Source organism: Lactuca serriola, chromosome 5, assembly GCF_051521515.1.
Source record: "Lactuca serriola cultivar US96UC23 chromosome 5, Lser_US96UC23_V15, whole genome shotgun sequence".
NCBI lineage: Eukaryota > Viridiplantae > Streptophyta > Magnoliopsida > Asterales > Asteraceae > Lactuca > Lactuca serriola.
Window position 1 is genome coordinate 331,792,448 of NC_136412.1, and position 12,998 is coordinate 331,805,445.

The following is a 12,998-nucleotide window of genomic DNA, read 5'->3' on the forward strand; positions in this document are numbered from 1 at the left end:
ACTAGGAGATTGGGTATACTTGGTTGTGCGCTAGTAAGGTCCACCACAAAGATCGATAAGACTATTTGTCATGATTTACTAAAGTTTAGTAAATATGGTTATGCTTACAAGATTAAGTATAATTCTGAATCATTGATAAGGTTTCAATGTATGGCAGAACGAATGAGAAGAATCAAATTAGGCAGAAAGATAAAAGTTTCTCCAATCTAAAAAGATGGGAGAGTACTTTAGTATCGTCTTTTATGATCATCTTAATGATTATGAAAAATCATATCACAATTGATTCTCTAAGGACATTTTAGTGCATTTGTATGGCTAAGAAGAGGAATCGTGAATTGTTGAAATGGTTAAGATGAATCATACTTCGTTCCAAGAACAAGTCTTAGAGTCATACTCCAAGATTGTAACTTGAGTGACATAATCTTAAGAAAGGTTTATAACACATATCAAATGTAGAGTAAAATGTTTCTTACTCTTGTACATTTGAAATTGGTAAGTTTTGATGTTTTAGATAAAACAAAGACCAACTAAGACCAATTGTGCGAAGTGTTTATCTTGAAAAGAATCCACACTAACTCTTGAATATTTGTTTGTAAAGGAATGGTTCTTGACAAGAGAATCTTATATGTCAAGAGGTCAGTGGAAGTTTTAAAGATCTTGACAAGTTTCAAGAACTCATCAAGAATAAACCTATTGTTAATCACTAGCACACGACTTGAGGTTGTAACCTATCATGATGACATATTGATATGTGTGTTTTTATACATATTTTTTTATATATTATATCTTAATATTTTAGCCTTTATTACGTTTATTTAAAACTAAAAGGTACTTATAATGCCTTGAATTGCAATTTACAGCTATTTTATGTTGTTGGAGTGAAATATCTTGAATATTTGTTTGTAAAGGAATGGTTCTTGACAAGAGAATCTTATATGTCAAGAGGTCAGTGGAAGTTTTAAAGATCTTGACAAGTTTCAAGAACTAATCAAGAATAAACCTATTGTAAATCACTAGCACACGACTTGAGGTTGTAACCTATCGTGATGACATATTGATATGTGTGTTTTTATACATATTTTTTATATATTATATCTTAATATTTTAGCTTTTATTACATTTATTTAAAACTAAAAGGTACTTATAATGCCTTGAATTGCAATTTACAGCTATTTTATGTTGTTGGAGCGAAAATGGAGCAAAAAGCCCGAGAAAACGGAGTTGGACTGCAAATATGAAGAATTGGGCTGAAAGCAGACAGAACACCTTGCGTTCCCATAATGAACACGTTGCGTTCGTGTCTTGCTGATTACATGATAGCTTGAAGGAACGCGTTGCGTTCCTTGGACCTACGTGTTGTGTTCGCTTGGCGGTGTAAAGTTGCTATATATTGACATTTAATTCGTTCTAAGAGGGGACTCCAACTTCTAACCTATTTTATGCGAAAAGTAACTTCTGGTAAGCCATTTTGAGGGTTTAGAAGGCGGACGGAAGGACGTCAAGATGACAGGAGCGAAGATCTGAAGGATTAGAGAGCGGATTTGTGTCGATAATCATGTGGTTTGTTAATGTGACCATGCTTAGCATTCTGTTGTGATACTACTATGTTTTACTTTCTGATTTTGGTGTCAAAACCAATTGCTTGAGTTTATGATTAGATAAAACCTTGATTTGTGGATTAATTGCTATATTGGAGTGTTTGATTTATGTTTAATTTATCTTGCCAAGCTTGTTAAAAGATCCTTATGTGGTAATGATAATTATTTTCTGTTAATTGTTAAGTATTTTGAGTTGTATGAACATATGCTTGATTGCTTGTCTCTTATGATTTTGATGACCATCAAGATTATATGCCTAGGAATAGCGAACGTGAAACTACGGTTAAGTAGGAACTAAGTAAGTTAATTTGTGAGCCTTGTGTGACGAACCATCAACAAGAGGTTAATTGAATTATTAATTTAATTAACTATTATTACAAGTCTTTCTTGATACGAACTAGACACTAGGAAGCATGTTAGTTTAACCAATTGATCACTGTTTGAATTAACTTGTTTGCTAAAGGATTAGTAATAGCGAATGTGAATCTAATCATTTTAGAAATTGGTGAACATGAATAAATTAATTTGTGTATGCAATTGTCTATGTTTTTAAGGTGTAATTTGTCTAAACCCAAGTACCTGAAGAGAATTGTCTTCCTGTCAGTTTATCGAGAATTGCTATTAGTTGTTCATTTGAGATTTAATAAACATTTCTTTATTCCTTTCTAGTATTTTGTAAGCTATAATCAAATATTTTAAATTAATTCACTACCGTTAACTACTAGAGAAACAGCCTTTTACGACGCTCATTGCGCGTCGTAAAAGGCTTAGACGACGTGCAAATGCGCGTCAAGGAAGGCCCTGTCATAAAGAGAGACGACGCGCATTTACGGCGCTCATTTACGACGTGCGTTAACGACACACAATGCGTATCAAGGAAGGCCCTGTCATAAATGAAGACGACACGCATTCGCATGTCGTAACCTTACGACGCGCGTGTTAATGACACGCATTGTGTATCAAGAAAGCCCCTGTCAAGAAAGGCCATGTCATAAATGAAGACGACACACTTTTTTGCGTATCGTAATTTTAAATGTTTAAAAAAATATTATTTATAGATTTACTTATTTTCAAATTAAATATGTATTTAATGTTTAATAATAGAAAATAAAATATCATATCAAAAAATAGAATCCATTGCATAAATTTAATGTCATACAAATAATCGTTCAATGGAAAGATAAAACAAATCAATAGAAGTTGTAACAAAAATTAATTTACAAACGAATTAGATACAAAAAAATACAATCCATTGCCCCTTTGCTTATTCAAGATCAACCTGCATTAACTAACTAATCTGTACAAATTCACCCTTGTTTCTAATCATTTTCTTAAATACTTTACAAACATAATTCATCCATAGTACCCGAACTATAGTTGCAACCTTGTTTCTTCTTCTTCTGAACTCATCTCTTGCAACCATTGCTCTAAGCCTAGTCTGAATAGATACAACAGCTCCTTGTCAATTATGTGAAAACGAGAATTGGTTTGTAGAGGAAAGGGATGCATGATTAACAGCAGCACATAAAGGTCTAGGAGCATAGATTAAAAAAAAAAAGAGGCAACAATCTCTCCAAAAGTGCCTTTGACAGATGAAGAAGTGAGTTCTAATATTTTGTAAACAACAAATGAACATTGTGCATCCTCATTACAACATTCTTTGACAGTAATCCGAGTGAATAATCTTATAATCAAAATCATGCAAATCATATTTATATAATATATTTCATCATTTTCATGCAAAATTTATAAAAATGTATGTTAGACTAAGTTAAATTAAAACCTGAAGAATTATTAGTCAAAACCTTATAAAAATCAGATTTACTTTCCTTTTTATCCAGAGTGACAATTAATCAGCACAAAACATACCACCAGACCTGGAAGGCTGCCCTGGCACATAAGCACTGGTTGAAAATGAAAATATTTTTGTCCAACACATTCATACACATTGATTATTAGTCATTGGATACCTGTTGATAAGATTAAGAGGATAAAAGTTTTACTTGCCTCTTCACATGCATACTAATCTGCCCAAGAGGTAGAGGAAGGGCCTGCATTATATTGTTGTTGATATTCATTTGCCCAGTCCCCACCTGTAGGCCTGACCTGGTTGTCCTCAATAGTCAGACCTGGTTGTCCTCAATAGTCAATTCCCCATGACTCATCTTTGAAACAAACTGAAGGAACTTGCAGTTCTGCATATTATTTGCCAAACCAAATAAATAATATACTGATTATAAAATAAAATAAAAAAAAACATTTTAATTCAAAGTAAGTAAAGTAATCTGAAACTTTGAATTGGTGTTTTGAGCAAAAGTGTGTGCTAGCATTCTGGTCTGCTCCATAGCAGCCGAAGATGGAATGTTTGCACCTGCCATTCGGTCCACAGACATCATCTATGTTTGCTCCTGAAATCAATAACATAAGAATTAATAGTAAGTCAACATTTAACTATTATTTTAATTATTGCTGTGAAAGAGCTCACTGACATGCTGGAATTTAAAAGCCCAACCCACAGTACCATTTTGTCGCTCAAAGGATAAAGCCCAAGCATTCGGGTCCCCACCGTGTTATTGGGAAAATTCATCAGCCCAACCATCTGCATGGGGCCTAGGCCGCATGACTTGCGACTCCCCCCCCCCCCCAATACTGATCCAGCTCTGCGTATCTACCAGGCATGTGCTCCCTAACCAACCCCCCATGATTATCGATCTATAAAGAAGATAACAGAGCATTCACCTGAACAAGTATTAATGTATGTATTCAGTTCATCTATCAAGATTGTATCTTAGGTAGGTCAATAGAGTAGCTGTAGCTACTCTAATTTTCATGGTTTATAGAACACGTTGTAATTTCATCTTTAATAGTCCTGCCAAATATTTTGATTTGAATACTTAATTACCAAGCGACCTTTCACATTACAGAAAATGATAAGAACACGAAGCATGGCCATGTCACTAAATGAGGCCTTAACTTATTACAATAGAATTGGTTGTTGTTGTTGGAAAGAAGAATATTTGATTTTCAGCTAACTTTCCTAATTCCTAGTTTAATTCTCTTGTTTATATGTAAAATCTTCATCAACTTCTTTCTGCTCACATTTCTTACATCAGGTCTAATTCCCTTGACCTTGAGCAGAATATCCAACTTCATCCCTTATCAATGAGACAATTGCAGTAGCTACAAGTTTTAAAATTTTATCAAATACTTTTATCCCTTTATCTATTCATTTCTTCATGTACAAAAACTTGATTCTAATTATAAAGACTACAAGGACATTTATGATGAAGAAAACACATACCTGACACAAGATAAACCTTCGATAGAACAAGCCTTTTTTGAATAAGCTAATTCATTTGGGGCATGCAATTGGTTCTATTCATATTAAGTATTATGATTTAAGAAACAAATAAACGATAGACTAGGACATCCTACTTTTGCTTATCTAATAAGGTCGTTCCCTCCCTGAATCATAACATGGAACGTAAAAATTAGGCTACTCCTCTTCAATATAGTTAATGGGTCAAGCACTTAATCTACACAACTTTATGGGGCTGTTTCTTTTTCATGTTTCTACCGTAAAAATTAGGTTACTCCTCTTCAATTCAGTTAGTTTCTTATAGGCAAAAAGAATGGTATCAATTTGTTTGTTTAGTTTTAATAGCAAAAGGTGAAAGATGGAAGAGTTTGGGAGGTTGAAAAGGGATTATTTGATAAAGGGTCCCCTGAACAAAATTCATGGCAGGCATTTCCCGACGAGAATCCCATAAACAACTCCAAATCTGTTAGAACAAGAAACAATGGGCACCAGAACAAGCAAGCGGATGAAGGCGGCACCACCAGTTGTGGTTTTGGAGCGGAAAGCTTCACAACGGTTCCTACCTCTGCTAACTCTCACTCTCAGGAAAACACAACACCTAATATACCACCAAATTACAATAATATCCTTCAAACTTCAAACTATAAAGTAGGAAGCAATATTATAATGTGTTGAACCTGGCACATAATTAATTAAATAATCACAAAAATAGTAATTAATAAATAATTACCTGAAAGTTAATAACAATGAAGAATTCTGGGCTACCATCAGCTGCATATTTGTGAACAATGTTCCCAGGGCGAATAGCCAGATGATCTTCATGCTTGTCAGATTTAAGCCAGTCAGCACCAACAGTTTTTAGCAATGTACTTTCCGCTATAATCTGATAAAAAAATAGACAATGATTTTTACTGTTTTATAAATGGTAAACAAAAATCAGTTTTTTTTTTTTTTTTTTTTTTTTTTTTTTTTTTTTTTACGTTCTTCCAGAAAAGTTTCTCCACGGTCTGGAAATAAAGAAGGTTTTGGTGACGACCAACTGTGGGCCAGATTACCAGTTTGATCTTCTGGAAGAGTGATTATGTAGTCACATTCCGATTCATCATCAAAATCAAAAAATTCATCTGAATAATGATCATCCATTTTTACAAGGTCTGAATCATTTGAAGCTTCATTATGATGCTGCATCAAACTGTTTTTCTTCAATTCTTGTGGACCGAACTCGGTTAAGTAATGCGATAAGTTTGTTTTAACAAGTTCTCTTAATGCTACATATACATAGACTGATTCAGTGTAAAATAAAATTTTTAAAAAATAATAATAAATAAGTAAAGTGTGAAGAAGCAACCTGCAAGTCTCCCAAGCATGTGAATTGTGACACATTGGCCTAAAGATTTTTGCAAATAAGATCTTCAGAATTTCCAATCAATGGAAAGCATGTGTCTTACAACTAATTGTTTATACTGAATCCGTCACTGCCTCCACCTTTAAAATGAAAAAATTGGGACAAATTACAATAATATCCTTCAAACTTCAAACTATAACTACCACTGATTCTGGGCGTTCTGGTTATGGGGAGGAGTTAAAATACAAAGAAAGTAAGTCGGCTACCCGACCTGCTAGATGGGCTGGTTTCTAGTCTTGTTGATGTTATTATTATATAATCACGTGTTAAAAAGATACTGGTCTTCGGATCTTGTCGGCATTTTAAGAAAACTGGTTGGACTTGGGGTATTATGTTAATATTAGGGGTCAAGAACATCTGAAACAAATGATTGTTGATTTGTTGGGCATGGGCTTCTTTTTTCTCTTTTGGATTACAGATTCCAACTCCATTCCATGCATCTTATTAATTAATTAATTGTTGACTATCAGCTTACCTTTTGTTGTGTTATACCTATACATATTACTCTGTTAAAAATCTAATAACCCATATGATAAGAAAGAAGGAGCCATTAGATCATTGATCATTCAGTTTAAGGTGGCTTCATCATGTCATACCGTTATGGTTTCTAAATACCAAAGGATGTCAACACCAACTTCGTACACATCATCGTTTTTCACTAATCTAGTTAGGATATATTTAAGAAATGGTACTTAAGGTTATAATAAGGTAATGAGCTATTTGAAATGCTTAGTATCTATAATGTTACCATAAAATAAAAAATTCAGTTTTTTTTTTATAATGTTTGCCGTAATGGAACCAAAACCTCTGGAAAAAAGCAAATAATCTTTTTAAGTTTTATGAACAATAACAGAGCTGATTTGGCAAGAGGGAGACAACGGAAAAAAGACAAACTTACCCATGAACAAACTTTCTGCCAGGCTTTGAAAGTTCTGAACAAATTGACCCAAGCACTTTAATGTCTGAGGCTATTGGCAATGGTCACGCATGGTTGGTGAATAAAGGTGATGCCATGTAGATATTTTACCATTCTACAACCAACTCACCGGGTTGTGGAAATGGTGTGCACGGGTGGTTTAGTAGTGAAAGTGCAAAAGGAAGAGAGAGATAAAGAGAGAAACAGTGAGGGAACTAATCAATGGGAGTGTCTTCGTCCGTCTCCATGGTCACGCAACAACCAAACCACCGGGGCTTGGGGCGGTGTTCACGCGTCCTTAGCCCCTCCATCTCAACCCTTCACGCGTGGAGAAGTATCCACTCTAGATAGCCTGATAGAGGAATAGAAAGTGAAAAGTGAGTGTACATTCACATAAATGGAAAGTTTGACTTATAAGTTAAAAATTATAAAATAGAGTTGAGTGGTGAGGAAAAATTAGCATTAATTTTTTTTTTTTTATCATTTTTTAGCTTAGTAAGCTTATTTATAGTTTAATGAATAGATTGAAATTGAATTTGTTACTTTCTTTCATATTGATCAAAAACTACCTCAATAGATCTGAAATTAAATTACTTTGCAATAGAGGAATTTGACTAATGACTTCTTTCATATTCATTAGCTAGGCAGGTAAAAAGCTGAAAAAGGGTAAGTTTTTAGTGAGGGCTCATGAATTCACGGTCATGTGTACATCAGGTGATGTTATAAGGCCTGATTTAGGTGAGATAGCTCTTTCAAGCATTTCGTCAAATAGTTGGAGTGCATATAGCTCCTCTCCTTCCTTTTCTGATCTACTTATTGGAATTATCACCACTTTGAGAGCATACAACTCCATAGTTGGTTCTTGATTTTAAGAAGTTATTCTTATAACCTAGTTGTATATATTAATAATTGGATACCTGTTACATGTGCTTGACAATAGCTTCCCAAACAGCAGCTAGTTCTATGCCAATAGCTACAAGCTGAAATGTGAAATAAACTTGTTTTCAGAGATGAGAAGTAGATGCAGAAAAAAAATTAGAGGCATAAAGGAGAAATCGATAATACTTGATGAAATCGCACATGAAGGGAAAAATCATAAGCCTTTTTCTCGATTGAGAAGATGAAGTCGAGATATGAATGAGAAATTGCGTGCCCCCTTATTTGTTGACCGAATGAAGAAATAGGGCAGGGTAGAAGCGTCCTTTTCATACCTTAGTGCAATCAGACCTTGGGCTTGTAAACCTGAGGAGTCTTAGTAGATGCGGTAGGGTGGGGAAGAGGTGGAACGGTGAGCCTGAGGAGTTGATATCTTATGTACCAATGGTGATATATTACTTGTCATTCTTCTATGACGAGTATGAGAGAGATTGATTGATAGGTGTGTAGTCCCCGATGTTGTAGCCTAAGGAGTCGTAGTTGCTGAACGGCGTTGCAAACGAGAGTGAAGCGAATAGGGCGTAAGTCTCCGATAAAAAAAATCCCTAGCTTACGTTGTGTAGGCTTGAAGAGTCGGTGTGGGTTGGAGGTAGTGGAGGTGGGTGAGGGGCGGAGACGAAGGAGAGGAGATGTTAGACAACAGATCAATACAAATATAGGAGAAGAAAGCGGGGTTTAAAATTTTTTGGGATTTCATTTTCCCTCTAAGAAGAGAGACGTGGTTTCTTAAAAAAAATATAAAATGACATTCACAGAGGACACAAGTGCCCTCAGTGTTTTTGATTTTTTTTACATGAGACACTAATTTAAGGGCACGCAATAATGCGTGACCTAGATCCTTAAATTTTTTGAATAGATGACACTTTTTCAATGTCGCTCTCTTTTGCGTAACATAAATCAACGAGTGTCGTGGTTTGCACGTCGTAAAAGGGTCTTTTTTTGTAGTTAAATTCCCCTTGTGTTCGACATCCTTGCTTATGAAAACTATACTATACTCGATCAGGTTCACTGTCTATAAGGTGTGGTTTAGATGCAATAAATTAGAACTTATAAATAAAAAACCAGTGCATTAAAATTCACATCAAGTTTTTGGCGCCGTTGCCGGGGAACGACTTTCAATTAATTTAATTTATTTGATCATTCTTTATTTGCTTTTTGTTTTATTTTATTTTTAGGTTTATTTTCGTTGATACCATTTCACTTGTCGGGAAGGTTCTTGTTGTTATGTGCAGGAATTCGGGATCATACGCATTGCTTTTTTTTTTTTTTTTTTACTTTTTGCATGGGTTTTGAGATTGCAAGCGATTAGGGAATTCTTGACTTGTTTAGCCTACTACTTTGGTGATTTGTCCAACTCAATCCACGATGCGTAGTATAGCAAGGCGTATCATGGTGATTAAGTGGAAGACCGAGCTCTTGCTGTTCTTGACTAGTTGGGCCACTTCTTGTTCTACTTTTAGTTAATGGTGCAAAGAAAACAAAGGAAATAGTCTAATGAGTCCCGAAAGTTTTTGTTTTCACAAATCACTTTTTGCATGCAAGGGGTTTATTCAGCAATTGTTGTTTGATTTCGATGAAGACGAGTGATCATGATATCCTTTTTAGTTATTTTAGTTTTATTTATTTTTTTATTTATTTTCCAAAGATAATGTCACTTGTCGGAGAATTTTGCTGCTGGAAATATTCAATAGACCCAGTGGAGCTAGGAATTACAAGAACACAGTCAAAATAAAAGATGCAATGAGTTTTAATTTTTGAATGGAGTTAATAATAATAATAATAATAATAATCATAATAATAATAATAAAATGAATGAAAGAAATAAACCTGGGCGGAACGTTATGCGTAGTATGTGGGAACGCGCCTGTGTTCCTCTTGAACGCCCAACATTCATAGTTACTGGTTATATTTTCTTACCCCTATTTACTTTTACTTTTCCCCTTCCTCTTTTCTTTTCACGTTCACTGGTCCCCCTCGGTTCTTACTCCCTCCGACGATTTCTTCACAAAGTCACCGATTTCTCATCCTTTTTTTTCCTTTAATCGACTCAAAAGGTATGTTTTTCGTAATCCTTATGCTTTAAGGTTAGTTTAACCCACTAAATTGTGTTGCATTGTGCTAATTGGAAAAAACTAGGGTTTATGTTATTTTCGATTTATGGGTTGATTATGATGAAATTGATGCTTATTATTGTGTTATCGGACCAAATTCATCCTGTAGACCAAAGCCTAGACTGAAATTTTGGCATTAATGTTGATTTTGGACGAACTAGAACCGCTGGGGACGAACAAACGCCCTGCGTTCGCTGGATGAATGCACTGCATTTGCTGGATGAACGCGATGCTTTTGTTAATCTGCCCAACACTTTATCTTTGCTTAATAATGAATCTGTGTTATTTAGAAGGTTTTATGTGCTTAAATTTTTGCAGGCAAAATGGCAAGGAGAAATCAGAAACCTCCCAAGCAAATCACGAATCACCCGTTTCTTGCAATTTCCTCGTTCTTTGAATCCTGCTACACTGACAAAACATCAAGAAAGGCTTAGTACATTACTTGGGAAAAGAATTGATATTGCACCATATTGTGATTGGGAATTTGCAGCCCAATATGGGATTGATGTCCTCATCAGGGATTTTTTGACATACACTCACATGGACGTAGGTGGCATGCCTATGTTTACATGTCGGGGTTGGGACCGGTTATTCAGGATTCAGGAGCCCGTCTATCGGGAGTTTTTGCTGGAGTTCTACGCTACAGTTGCTTTTGATCCTACAAAGCCTCTCAATGATAGGACTGCATTTCCTTTTCGATTAGGTGGTGTTAGCAGGGAATGTAGTGCGATTGAGCTTGCCATCAGGGTTGGGGTATATACTACAGATGAGACGAGGACTCCTCACTTTCATAATTTTCTCTCATCCTGTGTTGTAGGGACACATGAGGAGTATAATGAAAACGATTTTTGGGCTCAGCTTACTGGGGAGGTGTATGTGCCATCTTCTGCTCGGGGTAGCATGATTAGATCGACTACTTACAGATTGTTGTACAGATTGATCGCGAGATCTTTCAGCATGATGGACCCTTATTACACCGGGTAGGCACCTGAACCTTCCATTGGCTTTAGCATTGTTTATGGCGCGGAAAGCCAGCGCGCGTCGGGAGGATATTCCGATTTGGGGGTGACATTTCGTTACTCGGTTAGCGGCATCTTATTAGTTGTTGATCAGGGATACTACGAGGACGATGGTTCGTTATGACATGAGGGTGATGGGTGTTCAGATGCTGGAGTCTATGTTGGTGATTGCACGAGGGGGTGATGGTATTTTTAGGATAGTGCCTGATGATGAGGCATCGGGGGATATTGCACCACTACTTGAGCTACGATGAGTCTAACGGTGTAGACCTGCTCTTCGAGGAGCGCAGCAGGGACCTTCCTTGCTCGGCGCATAGACGAGCATTTTGATATAGTAGAGAGTAGACAGCAGTGGTTTGAGGGAGTATTGACTGGGCTTTGCGCTTCGCTGGGATATCATCATCCAATCCCTTTTCCCCAATCATTCCAGCAGCGATAGGATGGAGCCGACACATTTGGGACACATCAGCATGATGACGAGGATGACGAGTGACTTAGTTTATCCTTTTATTTTATTTTATTTTATGTTATTTTTAGTTTATTTTTGGGTTTCTTAGAATTAATATTTTTATTTGGTATGTAATTAGTTTAATTTAGGTTGTTTATTTTTGTAATTTTGTTTTCCATGTTGATGCTTTTTGATTGTTTTAGATCTTTGCAGATTTTTCGTCTTTAGAAAGCTGGCAGTAAGTTCAGCAGCTAGGTCCGACTGTTGCTAGAGAGAGTCGTGTGAGAGTTTGAAGTTTATAGTCAAGACCTAGAACTTCTAATAAGCATGGGGTGCGTGTCGATTTCGTGAGAGATCATTATTTTCAAAGAGTGGCGTTTCTACCATATTTTGATTCCTATGGTATGAATGAGCTGTTCTCATACTATAGAGTTTTATTTCGACGCGAGGTAGAAGTATCATCCTGGCTGTCACAATATGGTTGACACTTTCCTATGTTGTGGGGGAGTTTTTCATCGCGACAGGAGGCTGCCATTCTAGATATGACAGCGTGTTCGACACTTTCCCACATCATGGTCACTAAACATTGCATTTATTTGCAATCTTTTGCACCACATTTTAGAAGTCAGCATTCTTGATTTTATTTTTCGGCAAATTTAGAAGCAGTAGTTCCAGTTTCCAGTCTTCCAACAATTTATGGAGCAACTTTTAGCAGCCTTATTCGATCTCGCCACAACTATCGCAGGAGAGTCTGTTCCTTTTTCTTTTCTTTTCTTTTACGATTTTTATGTGTTTAATTAGTTTTATGCATACAATGAGGGCATTGTATGGAATAAGTGTGGGGTAGGGGGTCGAAAAAAGAAAATTAAAAAAAAAGAAATTAAAAATTGCTAAATTAGGAAAATTTATAATTTAAAAATTTATAAACTTGAAATAATAGTTTAATTTAGGAAAATCTAGTAATAATTAAAAATTTTGCTAATATTGTATGGGATGATCCGATGAGAACCCAAAAGTTTACCTTAGCCTACACATGTTAGAGTGTATTTGTGGCTTCCCATTTCCTAGTGAAAAGTCATGAGATATGAAAAGGTAATCTGGTAGTTTATATGACATAATATGTTTTGCAGCCTAAATCTGAAATGTATCCGGTAAAGCTTATGTAGTCATTACATATAGACTAATGTCTTAACCAATAAGGGTTGAAGTTAAGCGCCCCGGCTTAAGCATGTAGGTTTTGAGTGAT